The sequence below is a fragment of the Aotus nancymaae genome, unplaced genomic scaffold (assembly GCF_030222135.1).
Source record: "Aotus nancymaae isolate 86718 unplaced genomic scaffold, 86718_ANA_hifiasm-v0.15.2.pri h1tg000039l, whole genome shotgun sequence".
Lineage (NCBI taxonomy): Eukaryota > Metazoa > Chordata > Mammalia > Primates > Aotidae > Aotus > Aotus nancymaae.
The window spans coordinates 6,121,912-6,132,607 of NW_026988453.1; the positions used below are offsets into that span (position 1 = coordinate 6,121,912).

General features: G+C 42.1%; 1 pseudogene; it reads right to left on the reverse strand.

Annotated features, from left to right (window-relative positions):
- Positions 1-2,319: 2,319 nt before the first annotated feature.
- Positions 2,320-3,794, reverse strand: LOC105734109 (heterogeneous nuclear ribonucleoprotein A3-like; annotated as a pseudogene).
- Positions 3,795-10,696: the final 6,902 nt, after the last annotated feature.

Below are 10,696 nucleotides of genomic sequence, written 5' to 3' on the forward strand. Positions count from 1 at the left end.
CAGTGTATATTCTTTGGCAGCTTTATAAAAAATGAGTTCGCCATAGGTATGCAGATTTGTTTCTGGATTCTCTGTTGTGTTCCATTGTTCTCTCTGTATGTTTTTATGACAGTACCATGCTGTTTTGGTTACTATAGCTCTATAGTATAATTTAAAGTCAGATAATGTGATTCCTCCCATTTTATTATTTTTGCTCAGGATAGGTTTGGCTACTCTAGGTCTTTTGTGCTTTCATATAAATTCTAGGATTTTTTTTTTTTTTCTGTTTCTGTGAAGAATGTTGTTGGTATTTTAGAGACGGCACTGAATCTGTAGATTGCTTTGGATAATATGGACATTTTAACATTATCAATTCTCCCAATCCATGAACATGTAATATATTTTTATGATTTGATCTGTTCTTCAATTTCCTTCATCAGTGTTTTATGGTTTTCATTGTAGAGGTTTTTTTTTGTTGTTGTTTGTTTGTTTGTTTTACTTCTTTGGTTAATTCCTAGTATTTGATTTGTGGTTATTGTAAATGGGATTACTTTTTAAATTTCTTTTTCAGATTGTTCACTGTTGGCATATAGAAATGCTACTGATTTTTGTATGTGATTTTGTATCCTGCAACTTTACTGCCTTTATCAGTTCTAATAGTTTTTGGTGGAGTCTTTAGATTTTTTCAAATGTAAGATCATAGCATCTGCACACAAGGATAATTTGACTTTTTCCTTTACAATTTGAATGCCTTTATTTATTTCTCTTATCTGATTGCTCTAACTAGAACTTCTAGTACAATACTATGTTGAATAACAGTGGTGAAAGTGGGCATTCTTTTCAGGTTCCAGATCTAAGAGGAAAGGTTCTCAGGTTGATACAAGCTTTAGGTCTGTCATATATGGCTTTTATTATGTTGAGGTACGTTCCTTCTATCCTTAGTCTTTTGAGAATTTTTATGATAAATGGATGTTGAACTTTATCAAATGTTTTTTCAGCATTAATTGGAGGGATCATATGATTTCATTCTGTTGACATGATGTATCACATTGACTGATTTGCATATGTTGAATCACCTTTGCATCCCTTGGAAAATCCCACTTGGTCATGATGAATGATCTTTTTAATGTATTGTTGAATTTGATTTGGCAGTATTTTGTTGAGAATTTTTGCATCGATATTCATCAGACACGTTGGCCTGTAGTTTTCTTTCTTTCTTTCTTTCTTTTTTAATGTGTCTTTGTCTGGTTTTGGTATCGGGGTAATTCTAGCCTTGTAGAATGAGTTTGGAGATATTCCCTCCTCCTCTATTTTTTGGAACGGTTTGAGTAGGATTGGTATTACTTAAATGTTTGGCAGAATTCAGCAGTGAAGCCATCAGGTCCCAGGCTTTTCTTTACTGGGAGACTTTTAATTACAGATTCAATTTCATTACTTCTTACTGGTCTGTTCAGGTTTTGGATTTCTTCATTGTTCAATCTTGGTAAGTTGTATGTGTCTAGGAATTTACCATTTCCTCTATGTTTTCCAATTTTTTGGCATATAGTTGCTCATAGTAGCCATTTTATGTTTTGTTAATCTTTTGTACTGTTTTCTTCATTTCAAATTCACTTATTTCTGCTCTGATCTTTACTATTCTTTTCTTCTACTGAGTTTGGGCTCTGTTTGCTCTTGCTTCTCTAATTCTTTAAGATGCATCATTAGGTTTTTTTATTTGAAGTTTTTCTTCTTTTTTGATGTAGGCACTTTTAGCTCTAAATTTCCTTCTTAATACTGCTTTCCCCGCATCCCACAGGTTTTGGTATGGTGTCCTCCCATTATCATTTGTTTCAAGAAATCTTTCAATTTCCTTCTTAATTTCTTCATTGACCCACTGGTCATTCAGGAGCATGTTGTTTGATTTTCATATGTTTACATAGTTTCCAAAATTCCTTTAGATATTGATTTCTAGTTTTATTCCATTGTGGTCAGAGAAGATGCTTCTTATTATTTCCTTTTTTTTTTTTTTTGAATCTTTTAAGACTTGTTTTGTGACCTAACGTGTGGTCTATCCTTGAGAATGATCTATATGCTGAGCATAAAAATGTGTATTCTGCAGTAGCTGGATGAAATGTTCTGTAAATATCTATTAGGTCAATTTATTTATTTATTTATTTTTTGAGACGGAGTTTCGCTCTTGTTACCCAGGCTGGAGTGCAATGGCACGATCTCGGCTCACCGCAACCTCCGCCTCCTGGGTTCAAGCAATTCTTCTGCCTCAGCCTCCCAAGTAGCTGAGACTACAGGCGTGCGCCACCATGCCCAGCTAATTTTTGTTTTTTTTTTTTTTTAAAAAAGTTAAAAATTCCTTAATTTTTTTATTCCTGGTACCACTACCACAATTTACAGGGCAATATACCTGATGTAATGAAAAGAAAAAGAAAAAGACAAAGCTACAACAGATAAAAGACCTCAGGAATGTACATCTAATTGACACTACACTGCATTAATCAATAGCTGCACTTTTTGCAAACTGTGGCTATGACAGTCCTGAACAAGAAGGGTTTCCTGTTTAAGCTGCAGTAACTTTTCTGACTATGGATCATCGCTCCTTCTGTGGCAGATTTTTACAGTTCCTCTAATGCATTTGGGACGACTGTCTCAAAGTAACCTGCAGCTTTCCTGACAACTCCTCGCTCTCTCTCCTGCTAAGAACTGTAGCCCTTTTCTGCTGCTTTTAGAACCTTCTGCTACCATATCCACCACTTCCACCACCAGATCCATAACCACCACCATAGGGACTGCCCGAGCTTCTTCCACCAAAACTGCCCCCTTTCATGGGTCCATAATTTGATTGCTGTTGTCCACTATAATTTCCAAAATCATTATAGTTCCCACCACCACCATAGTTACCACCGCCAAAATTTCCTCCTTCATTGTAACCATCACCCTCCACCACCACCACCATATCCACCACCTTGGTTTCCATATCCTGGTCCACCACCACCATAGCCCCCTCTACTACTATAACCAGGACCACCGCCATAGTTGCCACCATCACCAAATCCGTTATATCCACCATCACCTCCTCCATAACTACCTCTGCTGCCACCACCTCCACCACCATAACCTCCTCTTCCACCAAAGTTTCCACCACGGCCAAAATTACCTCCACCTCCAAAGTTTCCTCTGTGACCCATAAAATTGCCAGATCCACCTCCGCGACCTCTCTGTGATCCAGCAGACTGCATCTCTTGTTTAGAAAGGGCCTTTTTCACTTCACAATTATGCCCATTAATAGTATGGTATTTCTGAACAACAATTTTATCAACTGTATCGTGATCATCGAAAGTTACAAAAGCAAATCCTCTCTTTTTTCCACTCTGCCTGTCTTCCATAACTTCTATGGTTTCAATCTTGCCATACTTTTCAAAGTAGTCTCTCAAATTATACTCTTCCGTATCTTCTTTAATACCACCAACAAAAATTTTCTTCACTGTTAGGTGGGCACCAGGCTTTACAGAATCCTCTCTAGAAACAGCTCTCTTTGGTTCCACTGCACGCCCATCAACCTTGTGTGGTCGAGCACACATTGCTGCATCCACTTCTTCAACACATGAATAAGTCACAAAACCAAAGCCCCTGGAACGTTTGGTTTGGGGATCTCTCATTACCACACAATCTGTAAGTGTGCCCCATTTCTCAAAATGTTCTCTTAAACTATCATCTGTAGTTTCAAAGCTCAGACCACCAATAAACAGTTTTCTCAACTGCTCTGGTTCCTTTGGATCATGGCCCTCCATTTTGAGACCGGACTCGCCTCTTCCAACTCGAGTTCAATACGGGACCCTAATTTTTGTATTTTTTAGTAGAGACGGGGTTTCACCTTGTTGACCAGGATGGTCTCGATCTCTTGACCTCGTGATCCACCCGCCTCGGCCTCCCAAAGTGCTGGGATTATAGGCGTGAGCCACCACGCCTGGTCAGGTCAGTTTATTTTATAGTGCAGATTAAGTTCAATGTTTCTTTGTTGATATCCTCTCTGGGAAATCTGTCCAGTGCTGAAAGCTGAGTGTTGAAGTCTTCAGTTATTATTGTATTGGGGCCTATCTCTCTCTTTAGCTCTAATAATATTTGCTTTATATATCTGGTTGTTTCAGTGTTAGATGCACATATGTTTACAAGTGTTATATTCTCTTGCTGAATTGTCCCCGCTATCATTATATAATGATCTTCTTTGCCTGTTCTTGTTTTTCTCTTACAATCTATTTTATCTGATATAAGTATAGCTACTCCTGCTCTTTTTAGGTTTCCATTGACATGGAGTATTTTTTTATCCCATTATTTTTAGTCTCTGTGTATCTTTATAAGTGAAGTATGTTTTCTGTAGGTAACAGATCATTGGGTCTTGTTTTTTCATCCATTCAGCCACTCTATGTCTTTGAAGAGTTTGGTCCATTTACATTTAATGTTGCTATTGCTAGGTAGAGACTTACTCCTGTTGTTTTATTATCTGTTTTCTGGTCTTCTCTTCCTTCTTTCCTTCCTTCCTGTCTTTCTTTTAGTGAAGGTGATTTTCTCTGGTGGTATGCTTTAATTTCTTGCTTTTTGTCTTTTGTGTATTCATTGTATGTTTTCAATTTGAGGTTACCACAAAGCTTGTGAATACCATCTTTTAACCCATTAAACAGATGACAACTTAAAACTTATTACATAAACAAACATGCAAAAACTAGTAAAAACTCTACACTTTCTCATCCTTCACTCTCTTTAACTTTTGGTTATTTTCCTTTATGTCTTGTTGTACTGTCTATGTCTTGAAAAGTTGCTATAGTTATTATTTTGGAATGATTCATCATTCAGTTGTTCTACTTAAGATTAGTTTACACACCACAATTAGAGTGTTGTGCTGTTTTTCTGCGTTCTATTACCAGGTAGGGTTTTTTTGTTTGTTGTTTGTTTTGTTTCTTTGTTTGTTTGTTTTTGAGATGGAGCCTTGCTCTGTCACCAGGATGGAGTGCAGTGGCATGATCTCGGCTCACTGCAACCTCCACCTCCTGGGTTCAAGTGATTCTTGTGCCTCAGCCTCTTTAGTTGGGATTACAGGCACACACCACCACACCCAGCTAATTTTTGTATTTTTAGTAGAGACTACCATATTGGCCAGGATGGTCTCGATCTCCTGACCTCATAATCTGCCCACCTTGGCCTCCCAAAGTGCTGGGATTACAGGTGTGAGCCACTGCACCCAGCCACCAATCACTCTCAGATGATTTCTTCTTGCTCAATAACAGCCTTTTCTTTCAGATTGAAGAATTTCTTGTAGGACAGGTCTGGTGTTGATGAAATCCCTCAATTTTTGTTTGTCTGGGGAGGTCTTTATTTCTCCTTGATGCTTGAAGGATATTTTTGCCAGATATGCTGTTCTAGGGTAAATGGTTTTTTTTTTCCTTCAGCACTTTAAATATGTCATATCGTGTTCTCCTGGAGTGTAAGGTTTCCACTGAAAAGGCTGCTGCCACACGTAGTGGAGCCCCACTGTATGTTGTTTCTTTTCTCTTGCTGCTTTTAGGATTCTGTCTTTATCCTTGACCTTTGGGAGTTTGATTATTAAATGTCTTGAGTTAGTCTTTCTTTGGATGAAATCTGCTTGGTGTTCCATAACCTTTTTGTACTTGAATGTTATCATTCTCTAGGTTTGTGAAGTTATCTGATATTATCCCTTTGAACAAATTTTCTACCCCTATCTTTTTCTGTACCTCCTCTTTAATGCCAATAACTCTTAGAGTTGTCCTTTCGAGGCTGTTTTCTGGATCTTGTAGCCATGCTTCATTGTTTTTTGTTGTTGTTGTTGTTGTTTTGGTTCCTCTGTGTATTTCCTTCTCCTTCTCCTTCTTCTTCTTTTTTTTAAGATGGAGTCTTGGTCTGTCGCCAAGCTGGAGTGCAGTGACATGATCTCAGCTTACTGCAACTTCCTCCTCCTGGGTTGAAGCGCTATTCCTGCCTCAGCCTCCTGAGTAGTTGGGAGTACAGGCATGCATCATCACGCCCAGCTAACTTTTGTATTTTTAGTAGAGACAGGATTTCACCATGTTAGCTAGGAGGGTCTCGATCTCCTGACCTCATGATCTGCCTGCCTCGACCTCCCAAAATGCTGGGATTACAGGCGTGAGCCACTGCGCCTGGCCTGACTGTGTATTTTCAAACAGCATGTCTTCAAGCTCACTAATTTTTTCTTCTGCTTGATCAATTCTGCTATTAAGAGACTCTGATGTATTCTTCAGCATGTCAATTGCACTTTTCAACTCTCGAATATCTGCTTGATTCTTTTTGATAATTTCAATCTCTTTGTTAAATTTAAGTGATAGAATTCTGAATATTTTCTCTCTGTTATCTTGAATTTCTTAGAGTTTTCTCAAAACAGCTATTTTGAATTCTCTGTCTGAAAGTTCATGTATCTCTTTTTCTCCAGGATTGGTCCCTGGTGCCTTACTTAGTTCATTTGGTGAGGTTGTTTTCCTGGATGGTGCTGATGCTTGTCAATATTTCTCAGTATCTGGGCATTAAAATGTTAGGTATTTATTATAATCTTCACGTCTGGGCTTGTTTGTGCCTGTCCTTCTTGAGAAGGCTTTCCAAGTATTTTAAGGGACATGGACCCCAAGCCCAATAATTCTGTGATTTTTGCAGACTCATAGAGGTACTGCCCTGGTAGTCTTGCATAAGAGCCAGAGAATTTTTTGGATTACCAGGTAGAGACTCTTGTTCTATTCTTTTACTTTCTCCCAAATAAACAGAGTGTCTGTACATGTGCTGAACCACCTGGAACTGGGGGTGTGGTGATGCGAACCACCTGGAACTGGGGGTGTGGTCATGCAAACACCCTGTGGCCATCACCACTGGGACTGTGCTTGGTCAGACCTGAAGCCAGCCCAGCACTAGGTCTTTTCCAAGATCCTTCCTTTCAGGGCAGTGAGCTTCTCCAGGCACCAGGTATGTCCAAAGATGCTGTCTGGGAGCCAGGGACTGGAGCTCAAAACCTCAGCAACTTACTTGATGTTCTGTTCTACTGCAGCTAGGTTGGCACTCAAGCACAATACTAAGTCCTTCTCACTCTTCCCTCCCCTTTCCACAGGCATAGGAGTCTCTCCCTGTGGCCACCACAACCACCAGTCCATGGGGGGTTCTGCCAGGCCACCACCCATGTTCACTTAAAGCCCAAGGAATGTTCCATCGGCTTATGGTAAACGCCGTCAGGCCCGGGACTCACCGTTTAGGGCAGTGTGCTCCATTCTGGCCCATAGCAGGCCCAGAAATATTGTCCAAGAGCCTAGGGTGGACTCGGGGACCCCAAAAGCCTGCTTGTTGCTCCGCCCCACTGTGCCTGAGCTGGTAACTAAGGTATAAGACAAAGTCGCCTTTACTTTTCCCTCTGCTGTTTCTCAAGCAGAAGGAGTCTTTCACTGTAGCCATCACAGCTTGGGATGCGCCAGGTCACACCCAAAGCCAGCACATCTCAGAGCCCAAGGCCCACAGTGCACTCCCTGCGTGTCACTGCTGGTTATTCAAAGCCCAAGGGCTCTTTAGTTAGCAGGTATTCAATCTTGCCAGGACTGGGTCCTTTCTTTCAAGTAAGTGGGTTTCCTTTTGACTCAGTGTCTGTCTAAAAATGTCACTCAGGAGCTGGGGGCCTCACAGCTCTGCCTGGTGCCCTATCCTACTGTGCTGAGCTGGTGTCTAAGATGCAAGACAAAGTCCTCTTTACTCTTTGCTCTCCTCTCCTTAAGCAGAAAGAAGGAGTCGTCTTCATTGCTGCAAGCTGCAATGAAGCAGGGGAGGGATGGCACAAGCAATCCCTTAGCAGATATAGCTATCAGCTCTCTAGGCATGTGCCACACTAGTCCACTGGCTCTAAGCCCAGCCCAGAACTAAGAGTTGCCTAGAAATTGCAGTCCTGCCAGGCGCGATGGCGCGTACCTGTAGTCCCAGCTACTCGGGAGGCTGAGGTGGGAGGATCGCTTGAGCCCAGGAGTTCTGGGCTGTAGTGCGTTATGCTGATCGGGTGTCCGCACTGAGTTCGGCATCAATATGGTGACCTCCCGGGAGCGGGGGACCACCAGGTTGCCTAAGGAGGGGTTAACTGGCCCAGGTCAGAAACGGAGCAGGTCAAAACTCCCGTGCTGATCAGTAGTGGGATCGCACCTGTGAACAGCCACTGCACTCCAGCCTGGGCAACGTAGCAAGACTCCATCTCTTAAAAAAAAGATTGCAGTCCTTGTGTCCTAGACTGCCCCTTTCAAGTTTATCAGGAACCACAGAGCACTTCAGCTCGTGGTGGTGAGGCTTGCAGAGAAACTCAAGTTCTGTCACTTTGATGGGTGATTCTCCTCTGCTTCGGGCTAGTCCAAATGCTCCCTCTGTAGATGGGCACTGTCTGAGCCCTGCATGGCTTTATTCCCCACTGTGACAGGGCAGCACTGAGTTCAATGTAAAGTCTCATGGTTGCCATGCTTTTCTTCCTCCAAGTTCACAGATTCCCTCTCCCTGTCACATGGCTAATGCTGGGGGATGGAGGGGTGGCGTTGGCAATTCAAGGCTGTCTCTTTTGCCTTCCTCAATGCCTCTTACAGCAATATGTAGTTAAAATCAGGTACAGTGATTGCTCACCTGATTTTCTTTTTTTTTTTTTTGAGACGGAGTTTTGCTCTTGTTACCCAGGCTGGAGTGCAATGGCTCGATCTCAGCTCACCGCAACCTCCGCCTCCTGGGTTCAAGCAATTCTCCTGCCTCAGCCTCCCGAGTAGCTGGGACTACAGGCGTGTGCCACCATGCCCAGATAATTTTTGTATTTTTAGTAGAGACGGGGTTTCACCATGTTGACCAGGATGGTCTCGATCTCTTGACCTCATGATCCACCTGCCTCGGCCTCCCAAAGTGCTGGGATTATAGGCGTGAGCCACTGTGCCCTGCGATTTTCGTTTTTTTAATGATGCTTTTTTGTGTGCAGATATTGGTTAAAATTTGGTGTTCTGGGGGAAAGAATGGTGTAGACTTTGCTCCACCTCCTTCTCCTGGCTCTTCTTTCCTTCAGGGGTACAGTCCTGGCATGTATTTGGGTCTTTCTCTTATAGGACACTATCCTTCCCATACAAGAATATTCCCAGTCATTTGGATATCTGACCCAATACTCTACATCCCAGAATGCTGAGTTTCTTAGGTCTATTCTGGAGGGGTGGGTCTGGATAAGTTGTCAGTCAGGTTCTATATGTCATCTTGCCTTTATGGTTTGGACATTTGGGGTGATTATGAGTGTTCAAGCCACTGAAGTGAGGGAAAACAGGGAGTTTGCCTTGGAACTGTAGATCAAGTACATAGAATGTAGATGGAATCTGCAAACCAGCCAGGCAAAATACTTTGCATTTTTGTACTGCCAGAATATGGCAGACATGAGAATGCACCTCTCAATTACTCACTGAGTAACCCAAGCAGTGCCTCAGCTGTTGCTTAGGAATTCATTCCCTGAACTTGCACCCAGGCCAAGGTTATGCCTCCCAAGGGCTGCTGCCTACCCCTGACTAGGGAGAGCTGAGATATGCAGGCAGACCCATTTCAGGGGAGATGGGACTCCTTTGTCAGTGAAGGGACTTGTCAACAGATCAAGAACCTTCCCGAAATGACTTTGCTGAACCTTCCTTAGACTGCAAGGCAGCTTAGGATGCTTTTCCCTATTCCCTCTTCCTCAAGGTCTAATGGCTGTCCCAGTCTTCTCTAGGCCCCTTCCTACTTCCCTTTACATATAAGCATTTTCCCTAATAAAATCTTTGCACACTTAATTTCAAAGATTAATTTCAAAGAGAACTAGACTAACATGCAGGACATCTGAGAATTTCTTTGGGTCCTATTCATCTGCAATAATCCAAGTTTACTAATGTTCCCAAAGTTATGTTTTTTAAAAATTGAAAATGGATGGTGTATCAGTCTATTCTCTCGCTGCTAACAAAGACATACCCAAGACTGGGTAATTTATAAAGGAAAGAGGTGGGTTTTGTTTTGTTTTGTTGAGATGTAGTCTTTCTCTATTGCCTAGGCTGGAGTACAGTGGCACAATCTCAGCTCACTGCAACCTCTGCCTCCCAGGTTCAAGCAATTCTCCTGCATCAGCCTCCCAAGTAGCTGGGATTACAGGTGTGAGCCACCATGCCTGGCTGATTTTTTTCTTTTTTTGAGATGGAGTCTTGCTCTGACTCCCAGGCTGGGGTGCAGTGATATGATCTTGGCTCACTGCAACCTCTGCCTCCCAGGTTCAAGTGATTCTTGTGACTCAGCCTCTTGAGTAGCTGGGATTACAGGTGCCTGCTGCCACACCCAGCTAATTTTTAGTTTCTTGAAGGCATCTGAATTTGCAGCCACTCGTATTGAACTGCAAGGAAACCTAGAGATTACACCTGATGCAACTCCATCCATTTTCTAGATGAGGCAATAAGCAGATCCATAGCAGCTGAACTCCAGTGTGGTCCTCCTGTTAGGTGCTAGGCACTATAGAGCAAATAAATGACAGAAATACTGATGAACTGTGATTAAAGACATCAAGCCTCTGCTTGCCGAGGCGAGCAGATCACTTCAGGTCAGGAGTTTGTGACCAGCCTGGCCAACATGGTGAAATCCTGTCTCTACTAAAAATACAAAAATTAGTCAGGCATGGTGGTGGGAGGCTGAGGCAGAAGAATTGCTTGAACCT